Here is a 16,587-nt window from a genome sequence, read left to right on the forward strand (position 1 = left end):
TACTGTAAGGATCCATATGGGAACCTTCCAAGGATGCTTAGTCAGAATGGGTGCTTAGTTATAGTCTAGCAAACACATAATAAAAACATGTTCTCGCGGGGTTCCCCTGAACCCTAGCAACAATACCTTAAGTAAAATACACTATATATTTAAGATCTTTAGCTAATTATTTTTATACTGTTTTATCCTTAAAGTACTAAAGTATTTAATTTTATAACTTTATTATTTATATCTGTCAATTGGGGTCACCTGACATCACCTGATTTATCAGAATCACCTGATTTAGCCCCACAACCGAAATTATTTAAAATTTACTATAACTTTATTCTTACTTTGTTGAACTCTCACTTCTATTACTAAATTATATGGGAAAAGTAAGGTAAAACTGAATTTAAAATGAGCTAAAAATAAAAAAGACTAGATTTCTAATAAGTTTTTTAATTTAGACTAGCTTACCTTCCTATTTAGGAAATCCTTGATTACTAGAATTATATGAAACTTAGAAATCTGATATTATTAAATTTCTTATTTAGAAAATTAAAAGTTTATTTTAACTATTGTGATCAATGGCTTTATTTAAATAATTAATATAAAGGGTCCAGAATGTCTTGCCTATTTATTTTATAAGTTATAAAGTAAATATTGTTATCTTGATTATTCTGATATTATTTAAATAATTTTATTATGATTTATATATTAAATCTTAATTATTCTAATTATTTTAATTATAAAATCTTGATTATTTGATTATTTAAATAATTAAATATTAATTTAATAATGATTTATAAGGTTGATCTTGAAGGCCTAGGTGAATAATATAACTTATAAATAAAGGCTTAAAAAGATTTAATGATTTTATGTTTATAATGTTTGCTTAGGGCCAGATTAAATTAGTTCTGATTTAATTGTTTATAAATATATAGTTAATAACCTGTATTGATTTATTCTTTTTATTAAGTTAATTTATCTATTTAATTTATTTAATTAAATTTTATTTATTTATTTAATTAATTTTATTTATCTATATATATAGTAAATGGTAAGACTTCTGGTTTATTTATTTTAGATCTAGGTAGTCTAGATAAATTATTTACTTTATCTGACTGATTAATTTTCCTTATTTTATCTAGTTATTTAAAATTTTTATTTAACTTATATAATTTACTTATCTTATCTGACAGTTATAAACCCGGATTAGCTCTTTGTTCCTACTATTTATATATATGCGTGAATTAATTATTTACCTGTCTGATTGAATTTATATATGTTTAATTTGTCACCGGCGCTTATCTCAGCGCGGAACACGGAACAACCGGACCGCCGGAGGTCCGCAGGGTTGCCGAGGCATTCGGGAACTGATTCCTGTGATAATATTATATACAGGAAACCCTTTATTTAAAAAGATTACCTACTTAACTCCTAAAAAATTAAATAATTAATTTTATTTATTTTATATTTGTTTTTTAACTCCTTATATCTCTTAGTATATAATAAATAATCTATAAATATATTATAGGCATCCTAAACTCCTTAATATATTTATTTAAAAAAATTAAATACCCGGAACAAAACCTTTATAATTATTTTTTATAATTTTAATTATTTCTCTCCTACTTTACTACTATTATATTTATATATAAATAATCTTATAATAAATAAAGATATTATATTTATTAAATATTTTTAAATAATCTCTCTTTTACCTCAGAAGAAGTAATTTAATCCCTTATATTAAATAATAACTTTTTTTTTTAAATACTTAAAAACTATTATTCCAAATAATCTTCTAATTATCAGGAGGCCGGTAGTCAGCTTATAGCCCTCCTACTAATATAAATAACCCCTAATATACTAATAATACTAATAAAGATTTTAGAAAAAAGTAAAAAAAAAAAAGTTTTAAATTTAAAAAACTAAAGATCTTCAGGGACAAGGACTTATATTAATATTTAATTTTTATTTAAAATTTAAAATATTATTTTAAAAATAAACCCTACTTCTTCTCTAAGAAAAAAGTAAAAATCTTATATATAAAAATATATTTAATAGAATCTCTCTAAAATTTATAATATTTAATATACCCTAGACATCTCCAGAAAGTAATATTTAAAAATTTTAAAATTTTTTTAATAAAATAAATAAAAAAAAAAAAAACTAAAAATAAACTTATATTTATAATTTTACTTGACTAAGGTAGGGCCCTAACTAACTTATTTAAGCTATATTAAATAAATATATTCTTTTTATCAAGCTTATATAAAAAGATATTAACTAGTTCTTTATTAATTATTTCTTTAAAATACTACAGCCAGATCTATAAAAAAATATTAAGTAAGCCTTTAAATTACTAACTAATAAAAGACTAAAAAATCTTATTAAAACAGGTGCTTTAGCAGAATAATATAAATAACTAGTAAAATAAAATAAAAAGTTTTACTAAATACTATAATTATATAATAGATTATTTTCTAAAAGTAAATATTTCTCTTAAAAAAAATTTTTTTAAAAAAAGAACTTCTGAGATAGTTTTCTTATTTTTTAAAATAATCTTTTAACTTTTTAAGATAATAATATATTATATATAAAATATAAGTATTCTAAAAAAAATAATTATTTTAAGTAATAAGCTTTTAAAAAAAAGAGAAAGTACCTAAATAAAAATAAATATTATTTTATTTATAAAAAAAAAGTATTATTCCTAAAATTATTATTCTTAAAAAAATAAAAAATTATTTATAAATATAATTTTTAATAAAATAAGATTTTTAATAATAAAAAAATAATTCCTTTTTTTAATAAAAAAATATATCTCTAATCTTTAATATAATTAAATCTAATATTTTATTATAATTTTCTCCTCTCCGCACAGATATTTAACTATATATAAAAAAAAATAAACTACTGTAAATATATTATTAAATATAAGAGTAAATAATAATTTTATATTATATTATTAATTAAAAAAATAAGGTTTCTAGTTTAATACTAGCCAGATATTAGCCCCTGTTTTTTTTATTGAAAATCAGATAGTACCCTGATACAGAATACTATAAAAAAATATAAAAATTTTTAATTTAAATAATAATATATATAGTTATATTATATAATTTTATATTATTAATATAGCAAATTATAATATTATACTTAATAAAAACTAAATAAATCTTATAAATCCTAATTTTAGTATTATTATAAAAATTTAGTAATATTATAGCAGATTACCTATAGTTAGCTTATTATTTTATTATTAATTTAAATAATACTGCCGCGCTAAAAAATCAGAGATATTATTTAAAATAATTATATTAAACTAGGAAACTCCTAGTCTCCCTAAACAGTATACCTAATTTAAAAAAATATTCTCTAAGCAAGAGGTAGTATCTATATTAATAAGATTAATAAAATATGCTATTTTATTAAAATCTAATATAAAATCCTTATATAAACCTTTATATAATATATCCTATACCGAGTTAAAAACACTATAAGACTATCTAAATAAAATAATTAAAAAAAGATAGATTTAGCTCTTTAATAAATCTACTACAGCCCCTATCCTCTATATTAAAAAACCTAATAATAACTTATAATTATATATAAACTATTAGAAATTAAATAAGATTATAATTAAAAATTATTATCTACTCCTGCAAATTAATAAAATTATAAATTAATTAAAAAATACTAAGGTCTTTATAAAGCTAAATCTATATAATACTTATTATTAAATATATATCTGCCAAGAAAATAAATAGAAAACAGTTTTTTAAACTTATTATAAATAGTATAAATATATAATAATATTATTTAGATTATATAATACTCCCTTTACATTCCAGGCCTATATAAATAAAATATTATAAAAAATCCTTAATAATTATTATATTATTTATTTTAATAATATCCTTAGTTTTTTAAAGATAAAGAAAGAATATATCTAATATATTAATAAAATACTAAAATATCTAAAATACTATAATCTTTTTACAAAAATATTAAAATATATATTCTATATAAAAAAAGTCCACTTTTTTAGTTTTATTATTAGCTGAGAAAAGATTTAGTTAGACTTTTTTTAATTAAATATAATTATACAATAGCCAGAGCTATAATTAGTTTATAATATTTAAATATTTTTAGGATTTACTAGATTCTTTAAAAAATTTATCTATTAATATATAGTAATTATTACTCCCTTTACTAACCTACTAAAAAAATTAAAAACAAGAGAATAATTTTAAATAATATTTAAAAGATATATTATTTTCTAAAAATTAAAAAAAATATTTATAAAATTATTAGTACTAAGATATTTTAACCCTAAATAATAATATTTTATAATTATAGATATATTAGATTATATAATAACTAATATTTTTTTATAATCTATGAATAGACTATAAAAATCCCGCAGGTAAGAGGTCTAAAAATTAATTATTTTTTATTTAAAAAAGCTTAAAGACACCAAATAATAATAAAAAATATATAACTAAAAATTATTAGTAATTATTAAGTATTTTAAAATATAATAACACTATCTTATAGGCGGACTGCAGGTAATCCACGTGTAGATTAATTATATAAATTTTAAATATTTTTTTATAATAAAAACTTTAAATATAAAATAAATCTAATAAACTAAATTACTCGCGGCTTATAATTTTATAATTAAATATAAGCCTAACCATAGAAATCCCACAGATATATTATTAAGATAATAAGATTATTAGTTAAGTACTAAAAAAAAATAGGATATTAGAATTTTATTAATACTCCAGAGAAAGCTATAATTAAAAAATTTTTAAAAATTATTTTTATAAAATAAAATAAATTTTAAAAAATGATCTTAAAAAATAAAAAAAAATCCAGAACTTTTATCCTTAAAAAATAATATTAAAATTAAAATTAATAATATTTATACTCTAGATTACCCCGCGCTATATAAAAGCTAAATTAATATCTAAACTAATTTATAAAAAAATTAGACTAGTAAATAAGTAAATAATAATTATTTATAAAAATACTAATTTAATATATAAGTAGATTTATGGGTAAATCAGACTAATAAGTAAATAAAAAATAATAATATTTTATAAATAAACTTAATTAACACGCAGGATAACTATAAGAAAACTAAATATAAATCTAATATTAGAGGCCTTAAGGCCTTAATATAATAAATATAACTTAAAGATACCTTTATATAGTATATAACTAATCTATAATATTTATCTAATTAAATTATTTCTCCGAAAACTTAAAACTTTAATAAAAAAGATCTTATATAATATAAAGGCATCTTATATATATCTTTAAATATTATACTATGGTAAGAGCTATTATATATCTATTATAATAATCTTTTTATAAGATATTTCGGATAAAATAAAATACTAGACTTTATTTATTAGTATTTCTAGTAAAATCTTATATTAAAAAATATAATAAATTATATTACCAGCTATACTATTTATTAGTATAATAAGGTCCTATATTATTATAAATATAGGCAGTTAAATCCCCTACCAGTCCCAAAAGAACTATAATAATTAATAATATTTAATTTTATTATAGACTTATTACCGGCAGACTATAAGTGTTACAGTGCAGACCTGAGGGCACTGCTAAGCCGGAAGAACCTATCCCTGATCTTAATCCCCTGACTGTTTAAAAGCCTAAATATTAGAGATCTTATTATAGTTTTTTAAGCTATATTTTATTTATTATCTTATATATAGTTTAATAATAATAATAATTAAAGACCTTATAAATCTAGCCTGTCTGATTTAACTAAACCGCCTATCCTACCCGCCCCTGCTATATTAACTCTACTAACCTGCCAGCCTATACCTTGATATTATATAGTTCTTATTTATAAAGTTAATATTTATTTAATATATCTGAAATTTTAAAGCCTTTATTTTTTTTAAAGATCCTGAATTATTTACCTAGCATATTATTAAATATGCTAAGGAATAGTATGTTTATTATAATTAGATTTATATATTTATAATAAATACTAATATTAATTAAGAATATTTTCGCCAAAAAATCTCCTGCCTTTAATAAGATATAAATATTATTATATAAATTATTATTCTTTAAGCAGATTATAAAAAAAAACTTAAATCTTAAACTTATTTAGGCCCTAACTAATAAAAGTATAATAATCTAAAAATAAAACTATATAATCTAGATTATTATACCTATAATTAGTATCTCAGACTAGACCCCTAAACTTATTATTAAAGGATCCCTAGCTACTTTAGTAAAAATACTTATATTAATTAATCCTGGATTTTCTGCCTCTGCCTATTTTTCTAAACAACTACCTGACCCTAATAAGTTTAAAAATATTAAATTAGATTTTTATTATTTTATTTTTTAAATTAAAAAATAATTATAAATTATAATTACTTTCTAACCCTTTAGGCCCGTGTAGCCTATATTTTTAATTATTTAAAAAGATTTTTTTATACTTAAGTTTTTCTGTATATTAGAGACAGAGTTTATTAACTAAAAAATTATATTAAAATTTTAAAAATATTTAATTATGTTTATAAAAATCTAAATTATATTTATAATACTTAAAATGCCTTATATAATTTAAGATAAAAAAACTAAAAATCTTCTGTTTTTTTCGCTGAATTTTAATAACTAGTTATAGAGGAGAAAATAATTAAAAATAATTTTTTTATTTTTCTTGAGAAAACTATTAACTATAAGGTTGAATACCTTGGTGCCTTACAGGTAAGGCAGCGTGAAAGCAATTAACTAGAGATATTAAATATATAGTATATTCTACTTAAAGTATTGTTGCTGGGATTCAGGGGAACCCCCGCGAGAACATGTTTTTATTATATTTACTAGACTATAACTAAGCACCTGTTTTAACTAAATATCCTTAAAAGAATCCTATATAGATTCTTATAATTATCCCCCTTTTTTAAAGGCCTTAGTCCCCAAGGCATCTTATAAGATTAACCAGTTAATATTATTAAGCTTTGCGAGATTACTCTTCTTGTAAAGGCTACTGTCTTATAAGATTATTATACTATATAAATTTTTTTTACAAATATAATTATTAACTAATCCTTTTTATCCCGCGGGGATCTTCTGCTTAGTAATTCTTAGATATTAATATTTAGTTTGCTTTTTCTTATAATCTCACGAAAAATATTATCTTATAAGTTATTTTTTTTTAAGTTTACAAGTATTAACTGCCTCACAAACCCCTAATATAATATAATATAAATAATTCTTACAAAGGTATACTCTGCCTGGGATACTCTGTTTATAAAATTTATTATAGTTAGTTTTATAATTCTTTATAAATATATCTTATATATATTATAGATTTATCTTATAAGATTACTTCTCTGCCTAAAATATCCTATTTATAAAATCTATTATAATTAGTTTCCTAATCTTCTCATAAAGCTGGCCCTTTTACTATAAAAACTTAATTAATATAATTACTTTAATCTATTCGCGAGCTTAGTATCTATTTAAAATACTCTATTTACAAAATCTATCACAGTTAGCTTAATCTACCCCTAGTAAATCTTATAAAGCACCTCCGCGAAATACCTGTAAAAACCTTTTACTGCTAAAAAATTCTCTTTAAAAAAAATAGTTATAAAAAAAAAAGATTATTTTAATCTTTTTTCTTACTGCCTGTATAGTATTAGCAGCTCGCGAATCTGTTAAATCTAGGTCCACTATTATAAAATCTATCGCACTTTACCACAGTTATTTTTACTATTTAATCCTATAAAACTTTAAGTAGATCTTTTAAATTAAGTATTATTATATTATATCTTCTGTATTTATTACTAAACATTTAATTTTATATTATAAAAAAATCTTTTTTATAATTTTTTTTTCTCTCCTTCAGTAACTACTATTTCCAGTAAATTAATCTTTAGAAATTAAGTATACTTTTATAAAATATAGTATATAAGATTTGTTTTGCTTTAATCCTACCTTACTTTCTATATTATAAAAATTTACTTCCTATCTTACTTTCTATATTATGAGACTCTATTCTTATCTTATTTTTTATATTATAAGACTCTGTTCCTATCTTACTTTTACATCGCGAGACTCCTTGTTTTAGATTAGATTACTAATTTTTAAACTTATTCGCGGGCTTCCCGCGTATAATAAATTATAGTACTGTACTTACTGCCGAAGTTCCTTAAAATTATTAGTATTATTACTGTGCTAGTATTTATAATCTTTCGCAGATAGTATATATTAGCTAGATTAGTTTTTAATTTAATTATATAAGTAATCTACAGAGGCCTCTAGACCATATATCTTGCGCTAGTTAGTCTTTTAGATATAATAATTTTTTTTTCTTATATATTATACCAGCCATAAATAAATATACCCTCTGCTATAACCCCCCAATAGCTACTTACTACCTACCGCCCTATTAAATTACTTTTAATCTGAATTAGCTAGTCCAGCTAACTAATCTAATCAGGCCACCTATAACCTAATGTCAGACGTCGAAGGTAGGCTAGGATCGAATAGGAAGGTAGTAGTCACCTGATCCTAGAGCAGTACCTTATAAAATGATAGTTCAAAGGTTTCTATTATTTGACTTTAATTGAATTGATAAGAAAGGGTGAAATTGATTAATAAATAAATAAATCAATAAGTAAATTGAATAGATGTGATCAACTTGTTAAATTGAAACAGTAAAATCAACTTGTCAGAAAGAATAAAAATATGCAGGGGATCGTCTACATATTTATAGACATTTGAAATAAATCAAACATTGCAAACATAAAAGAATAAACTTTTAATTTCCAAATTAGGAAATAGATAATAACTGGTTTTCTAATTATTATATGATTCTTGCGATCAGATATTTCCTAAATAGGAAACAGTTAGGTATTCCTTAATTAGGAAGTAGTCAGGTGTTTCCTAATTTAGGTGTTTCCTAATTAGGAAGTAGTCAGTTATTTCCTAAATAGGAAGGTAAGCTAGTCCAAAATAGGAAATTCTTCAGAAATCTGATCTTTTCAATTTTCGCTCACTTTGAGCTTAGTTTGACCTCACTTTTCCATACAATTTAGTGGTGGAAGTGAGAGTTCAATAAAGTGAAAGTAAAGTCATAGTAAATTTCGATTGTGGGAGTAAATCAGGTGATTCCGGTGAATCATGTGATATTAGGTGACCCCATTTGATACCTAACTTTCTTACTAATTTTATATAATTAGACCCGTGCCTTTCTAAGGCCTAGTTAGCAGGAAGGTTTAGAATAAAGCCCTGGTGCTACTAGTAAATTATATTATATAAAATATAGCCTATATAATTAAATTACTTATATAAAAATTATACCTCTTATAAGTATTTATTCTTATTTTCAATCTTTCTCCCTAGTCAGGCCCGGAAAACTTAACTACCTATAAATAAAAATAAATTTAGTAATTAATATTAAGGCTTTCTCTGTATTAAGGAAAAACTTTACTTATCTGGCTTATCTTATATACCCAGTATTATAAAAACTACCTTATAACTCGTGCTGGGGTATAATCCCTTATTAAATATAATTATAAATAATATAATCTCTTCTAAAATATTATATCTTAAAATCTTTATATTTTTGGCAGAATTAAATAAAAATATAATAACTATTTATTCTATAATATTACTTACTTATTCACGAGTAGATAAATATCGCTAGACAGCAATTATTCTGTTATAATATACTACTAGTTTTTTAATAGTATTCTGCTTTCTAGATATATAAGACAGTTAAGGCCTTAATACTAATAAAATAAGTTTATATTATTAGGATTTTTGCTATTTTTCCCTTAAAGAAAAGTTTTTTTTATTTTTTAATATAAAAGCAGTTTTTCTCTGTTTATAAACTACTTATACAGGTCTAAATAATATAGGTTTATTATAAGTTCCCAGATTATATCTTTCTTGCGAGGATATCCCTTTTACTAAACTAAGAATTCTTTTATCTTATTCTAGGTTTTTTTTATTTAAAGCCTTTTTATATAATACTCCCGGGGCTTTTCTTCCTAATAAGCTATAAAAAATTATTTTATAAATTTTACTCCTAGTATCTCCTGATATTCGTGTAGTAAAAATATATAAAATATATTATACACCTTAACCCCTGCGGGAAGTTCTAATTAGTAGGCTTATTTTCTAATTTTTTTTATTATATATAGTAGTTTTATACTTAGTTAATCAAGCTTTTTATTTCGCCGCAGGCTCTACTAATTTTTTAAAAATAATTAAATTAATTAATCTTTAGTAAATATCTTTACTTACTTCTTCTAGTTATAATACTGGGCCTGGTACTCGCGAGTATATTTTAATAACTTTTTAGCTATCTCGTGAATTCTCTTAATTCGCGAAACTTGTTTTTATATTAATTCCCTTATTTTTAAACTTTCTTATAAGTCCAAAATAATTACCTGAGGGTATTCTCTAATTAATATATAAAAAAGTAATATTTAGGTTAAGCTTTATTAAGTATTATTATACGCGAATTCTGCGAGAGAAAGATAATTAACCTAATTATCTTAATTAAAATTAATATATACCTGTAAATATTATTTTAATATATTATTTAACCGCTCTGTCTGGCCATCTGTCTGAGGATAATATATAGTATTTAACCCTTGTTTAATTCGCAAATAGTATATAAATTTTAACTAAAGGCCTTTTATAAATATTAATCTATAATTAATAATTACCTTCACAGGTATATTATAAAATCTAAAAATCTTATAAGTTAATATTTATATTAACTTTTTCCTGCGAATTATCTTCTTCACAGAAATAAAATATATTATTTTAGTAAATTAGTCTATAACCATTAACATATAATTAAAAAAAACTTATAAACTACTTATTATAAATAGACTCGCGGGAAAGTCTATAATAAAATCTATTATTATTTATTTTTAAACTTTCCTAGGGACTAGTAATAATTCTAATAATCTATATTACTTTTTATAAACCTTTTAGTCTCTCTAATATTCTTTATAAGCTATATAATATTTTTTAATAAATATTACTATCTGCGGCCAGTGGAACTTTCGCGAGACTAACTTATTAGTTTTTCGCGAGGCGAAATATCTAATAAATAGGTTATTATAAAGTTTTATTAGAATAACTAATTTTAGCTTTAAATTATCCAGGATATAAAATTTATTCTTTTAGTATAATTAATTTCCGCGAGACTTTTATTTTACTAGTTTATCTTTTTTTTTACTTTTATAATAAATAAACTTTTCAGGTTTTATAAGCCCTTAATAAATCCTCTGTGTAAAAATATCTATTTAAAATAATTAGGGAATCTTTCTTAATAGTTTTTTTAAAAAATCTTTTTAATAAAATCCTTCCTTATAAATAATTTTTATAGCTTATATTTATACCTTAGTCTGGTTAACTATAGTAGTTTCTTTTATAAAGATTTTTTTTATAACTACCTGCTCTACTCTTAGACCTAAAAGATTTATAAACTACTAGGGAGCTTTAGTACTAAGCTCCTATATATCTTTTTAATAAATAGACTTTTTATAATTAAATTTTTATAAAAATATATTTACCAGGTTTTTTTTCCCTAGATAATATTTTAAAATAAAAAAAAGCTTATAAGCCTTTACGCCTATTATATTTATTTTCGCGATAATTCTTTTATAATAAAGTAATATAGTATATTATAATCTATAAGAACCTTAATAGGATATTTTGCCTCTTCTAAGTAATATCTTTATTTTTTAAAGTTTTTTATTATTATAAGTAGTTCCTAGTCGTGAATCCTGTAATTCTGTTCCGCGGGAATTATTTTGTGAGAAAAAAAGATAATTAATTTTTATTAATTATCTTTATTTAGCTGCGAGAAGATTACACTAATTATATAAATAAATATATTTATTTTTATTCGCGAGGGTAATTTTTTATAAAAATAATATATAATTACTATATTCGCGAAAGCTTTCTTTAGATTTTTAAAACTTTTTCTTGTGTCCGTGATTAAAAAATTTAGGCTAGATTTTTTTTTTTCTCTGGGAGTTTCTTAGTCATCTCAGTTAAAATTATAGCTAAACCTGAGAATTACCGGATAAACCTCTGATACTAATTCATGAATTTAATAAACTATTAAATATTATAGGTATTCTTTAGTATTAGCTAATCTATAATCATCTAGACTCGTGAAGTTTCTATTTAGACTTTATTCTAATTAATAATAAATCTTAAGAAGTTTATTTTAATTACTATAAATTTATACTTACTAAACTTTATATATAATCCTGCTTCTTATAGAATTTAGAAAATTTTATAAACCTACCTCTTATAGTCTTCTAGATCTCATGAGTAAATTATAATATTATTTAAATAAACTACTATAAAATTATTAAAATAATCCTAAAATAAGCTATTAATAAATCCCTAAAATATTATAGATATATTTATTAAATTAAATAGTATTATTAAATATTTAAATAACCTAAATTTTATTTAGAAGGCTATTTTCTATTTATAGTTTATAATTATATAAATTTTATAATAAGTATTATAAAAGTTAAATTATATAAATCACAATATTCCGGCCAGTATATTAATATACTTATTAATTTTTAGTAATAAATAAATATTTTTCGCGGATATCCTATTTATATCCTAAAAGTCTATATATATCTATAAACCCCTATCCTTTTTTATTGTGAATAGCACCGGCGCCCTGATAAACAATTTTAAAATCTAAATTTATTTTTATTTTAAGTTTTTTTAAAAATATTCTTATAATATCTTGCTTTTTGCAGGGGATATCTTATAAATTAAACTAGTTTATAATTTAAAATCTTTTATAAAGTAAATCTTTAAATTAATATTTTTATAGTATAATAATAAATCCTCTGTAAGATCTTCTAAGAAAACCTCCGCGAAATCTTTTAATTATTCTAGAGTATTTTATTTTTCTAGTTCTACTATATTTACCTAATAGATATAAATTATAATTAGTTAATTAGGTTTATTTTTTTTAAATTCTTTTATTTATTCCTCCGCAGATATTAAAGTAATATAGATCTAATCTTCGCGAAAGAACTTTAGATAACATTTATAAAAATAAATAATAAAATTTTTTTAAATTATTTATAGTATCCCTAAGATTATTTCTAATATATTAGAAAATATTATTACGAGTCCTGCTTAAATCTTATAATAATCTTGTGAGTCTTTTAATTTTAAATAGAATTATATAACTTCTTATAAAAGGATTTTATAGCTGTTTACTCTAGCTATTTTAAGCTAGATAAATAATTTTTTTTATCCTATTTTTTTTGTGAGGTTAAGGGATACTAGATTCGCCTTTACTTTAATATTAATTAATATTTTTAATAAATCCTTTTTTCCTACTCAAGTATTATCTTACTTTATTTTATAAAGTCCTGGGGTACCAGCCATCCTCATAGTTTTATTAATAAAAATTTCGCGAGAAATAATTTCTCTAATCTCCCTTTCTTACCTACTTATAATAAGTTAATATCTTCTACTAGTAGGCCTTAAAGTTATATTAATTTTTTTAACTAGTAATTAGATACTTTATAGCCTAGCTTACTATAATTAAAATACTTAATCTATAATAAATTATCTTATTTTTTTATAAGATCTATTTTTTTATTAGATGACTTTTCCCGCAAGATTTTAGGTAAGTTCTTTTATATCTTATTATTTTTTGTGAATTTTAAAAACCCCTGTCCTAAATAATTTTAGTCTAAATTTAGATCTTATAGATTTAATTATTAGTTTTTTCTAGATTTTAATTAATAATTTTTTACAAAAAAACATAAGTATAAAATTAGTAAGATTAACTTTTATTCTAATTTTAAAAATTTAAATTACTCACAAATTTTCTGTTTAATATCCTAACTAAATATTTTATAAAATAAATAAAGTTATAAATAGTCTATTTTTTTTATCTTGTTTTTAAGCTTAGATCTAGCCTTCTTCTATCTTTAAAAGTAGGTATAATTACTTTTATTCTCGCGAGATTTAAAATATAATATCTTAGACTAGATATTTTATTTATAATTTTTTAGATTACTTAGTTAGTCCTTTAAAAATTTATAAAAGCCTTTTTATTCTTATAAATAGTAATTATCTAAAAAATTATTCCTCTAAAGATTGCTCAGTATATAATCTAAATATATAATTACTATTTTTATTTTATTCTTATTATTCTAGTTATTTATCTCTGGGGTTAATTTTTATCTAGTAATAAATACTTGGTAAGTAATATAATTATATATTAAATATTGCTTTTTTTTACTAAAAGGCTTAATCTTTAGGCTAGAGTTTTTTTTCACAGTAAAAATAACTTTTTTTAAATTTTTTACCTAAGTGTGTTTTCTGAAGGGTAATATTAAAATTTATTAAAATTTTTAAAATTTCTTTAATAATATAATTTATTTGCGGATAATCTTTATATCTAGAATTAGTAGTTTTCTTACCCGTGAGATTTTTAGTTTATTATTAAATAATTTTTTTTTAATAGTCTCGCGAGGTTCTGCCAGTTCTAAGGTTTCCTAAGTCTATAAAGACTTTTCTTTATAAATTAATTTAATAAGTAGTTAGGCGCCCTATCTACAAGTTTCTCTCTTTTTATCAGCTATTTTACTAACGGGCCATCTTAATTAGATATAAGTAATAAAGTTATAAGATTAAATACCTTGGTGCCTTACGGGTAAGGCAGTGTGAAAGTAATTAACTAAAGATATTAAATATATAGTATATTCTGCTTAAGGTGTTGTTGCTAGGATTCAGGGGAACCCCCGCGAGAACACATTTTCATTGTGTTCACTAGGCTATGACTAAGCACCCGTTCTGACTAAGCATCCTTGGGAGGATCCCATATGGATTCTTACATTCAGGACGCCTGTAATACACCTACAGACCGCCTATTACGCGCTAAGAAATATAAGGAGTTAAAAGATAAGTATAAAATAAATTAAATTAATCACTTAACCTCCTAGGGATCAAGTAGATAGTCTTTTTAATTAAGGGGTTTCCTGTTATAATATCCTCACAGGAATCAGTTCCTGAATGCCTCAGTAACCCTGCGGACCTCCGGCAGTCCGGTTGTTCCATATTCCGCGCTGAGATAAGCGCCGGTGACACCGCCAAACTATTTTATCCTAAGAGGCTAAATAAGATATTTTAAAATTTTTACTTATATTTAAATATATTTAGCAAAATATCTTTATAAATTTTATTATATACTTATTAAAGAGCTAAAGTTATAATATTATTTTAGTTATTATAAATTATTTAACTAAAATAAAGTATCTAATCTTTTATAATTTAACCGCGAATATACTTACTATAATTATAATATATATATAATATATATAAAAGTTATATAGCCTGCCCTGAATTATTATATTAGACTAAGAACTCTAGTTTATTACTAAATTTTAAAAATACCTAATCTAGCGCCTAAATATTACTAATAAATTATTAATTATATATTATCCCGAGACTAACAGCCAGACTAAATATATAAATATTATACTAAAATAGTATTTTTGAGCTTATATAAACTATTTATAAGATAATTAAAATATTTAGCTTTTTTTAACTAAATTCTTTTTAAATATTATATACTTTAATTTAATTAAAACTAGCCTATTTTTCGCCAATTATAGCTTTTATCTATATATAAAGTTTAAACCCGTCTTAATAAAAGATTATTATATTTATAACTATTTTACTATATAAGATATAAAATAATTTATTATTAAAATATAAATTATTATTAAGTTTACCCGAGCTAAGATACTATCTACCTAAGCCTACTATATTAAATAAATAGACTATTAATACCGCCCCGCCCGTCTATTTAAAAAAGATTAACTAGTTTAACTAAATATTTAATATATTAAAACCCTATAACCTAGTAAGAAACTAGACTAGAATATTTTAGACTTATATTATATTAAAAAAATTATTAATTTATATATTTATTATTTAAAACTCCCACCTAGTATAAAAATTTACCCTATATTTAATATAAACCTATTTATTCTTACTAGCTTAAATACTCTATTTAGCTAATAAAATTCTTTCTTATCTTATATTAAGATTAATAAACTTAAGAAATAAAAAATTAAAAATATTTTTAACTTATTTTAAAATTATTATAACTGTGGCTGCCCTCGTCTAATATATATTATAAAATAAGTTAAATATATAGATCCTACTACTAAGCCTGCTAGTTATTTAAAATATATTGAATAAATTATCTAGAATTATTATCATTAATACCTTAATAAGCCTAGCCTTTTTCAGCCTTAACAGAGCTTAGCTATAAAAAAAGTGTCACGGTGCAGACCTGAAGGCACCGCCAAGCCCACCAGAACCAGTTGGAACCACCAAGCCGGAAGAACCTGTCCCCGATCCTGAACCCCTGACTGCTTAAAAGCCTGAACACCAGAGATCCTATATAGCTTCCCGAGCTATGTCTTATCTATTATCTTATATATAGCCTGACTATAATAGCTATTAAAAACCTTATAAACCTAGCCCGCCTAATCCAGCCAGACT

The sequence above is a fragment of the Aspergillus steynii genome (assembly GCF_002849105.1).
Source record: "Aspergillus steynii IBT 23096 chromosome Unknown P170scaffold_3, whole genome shotgun sequence".
Lineage (NCBI taxonomy): Eukaryota > Fungi > Ascomycota > Eurotiomycetes > Eurotiales > Aspergillaceae > Aspergillus > Aspergillus steynii.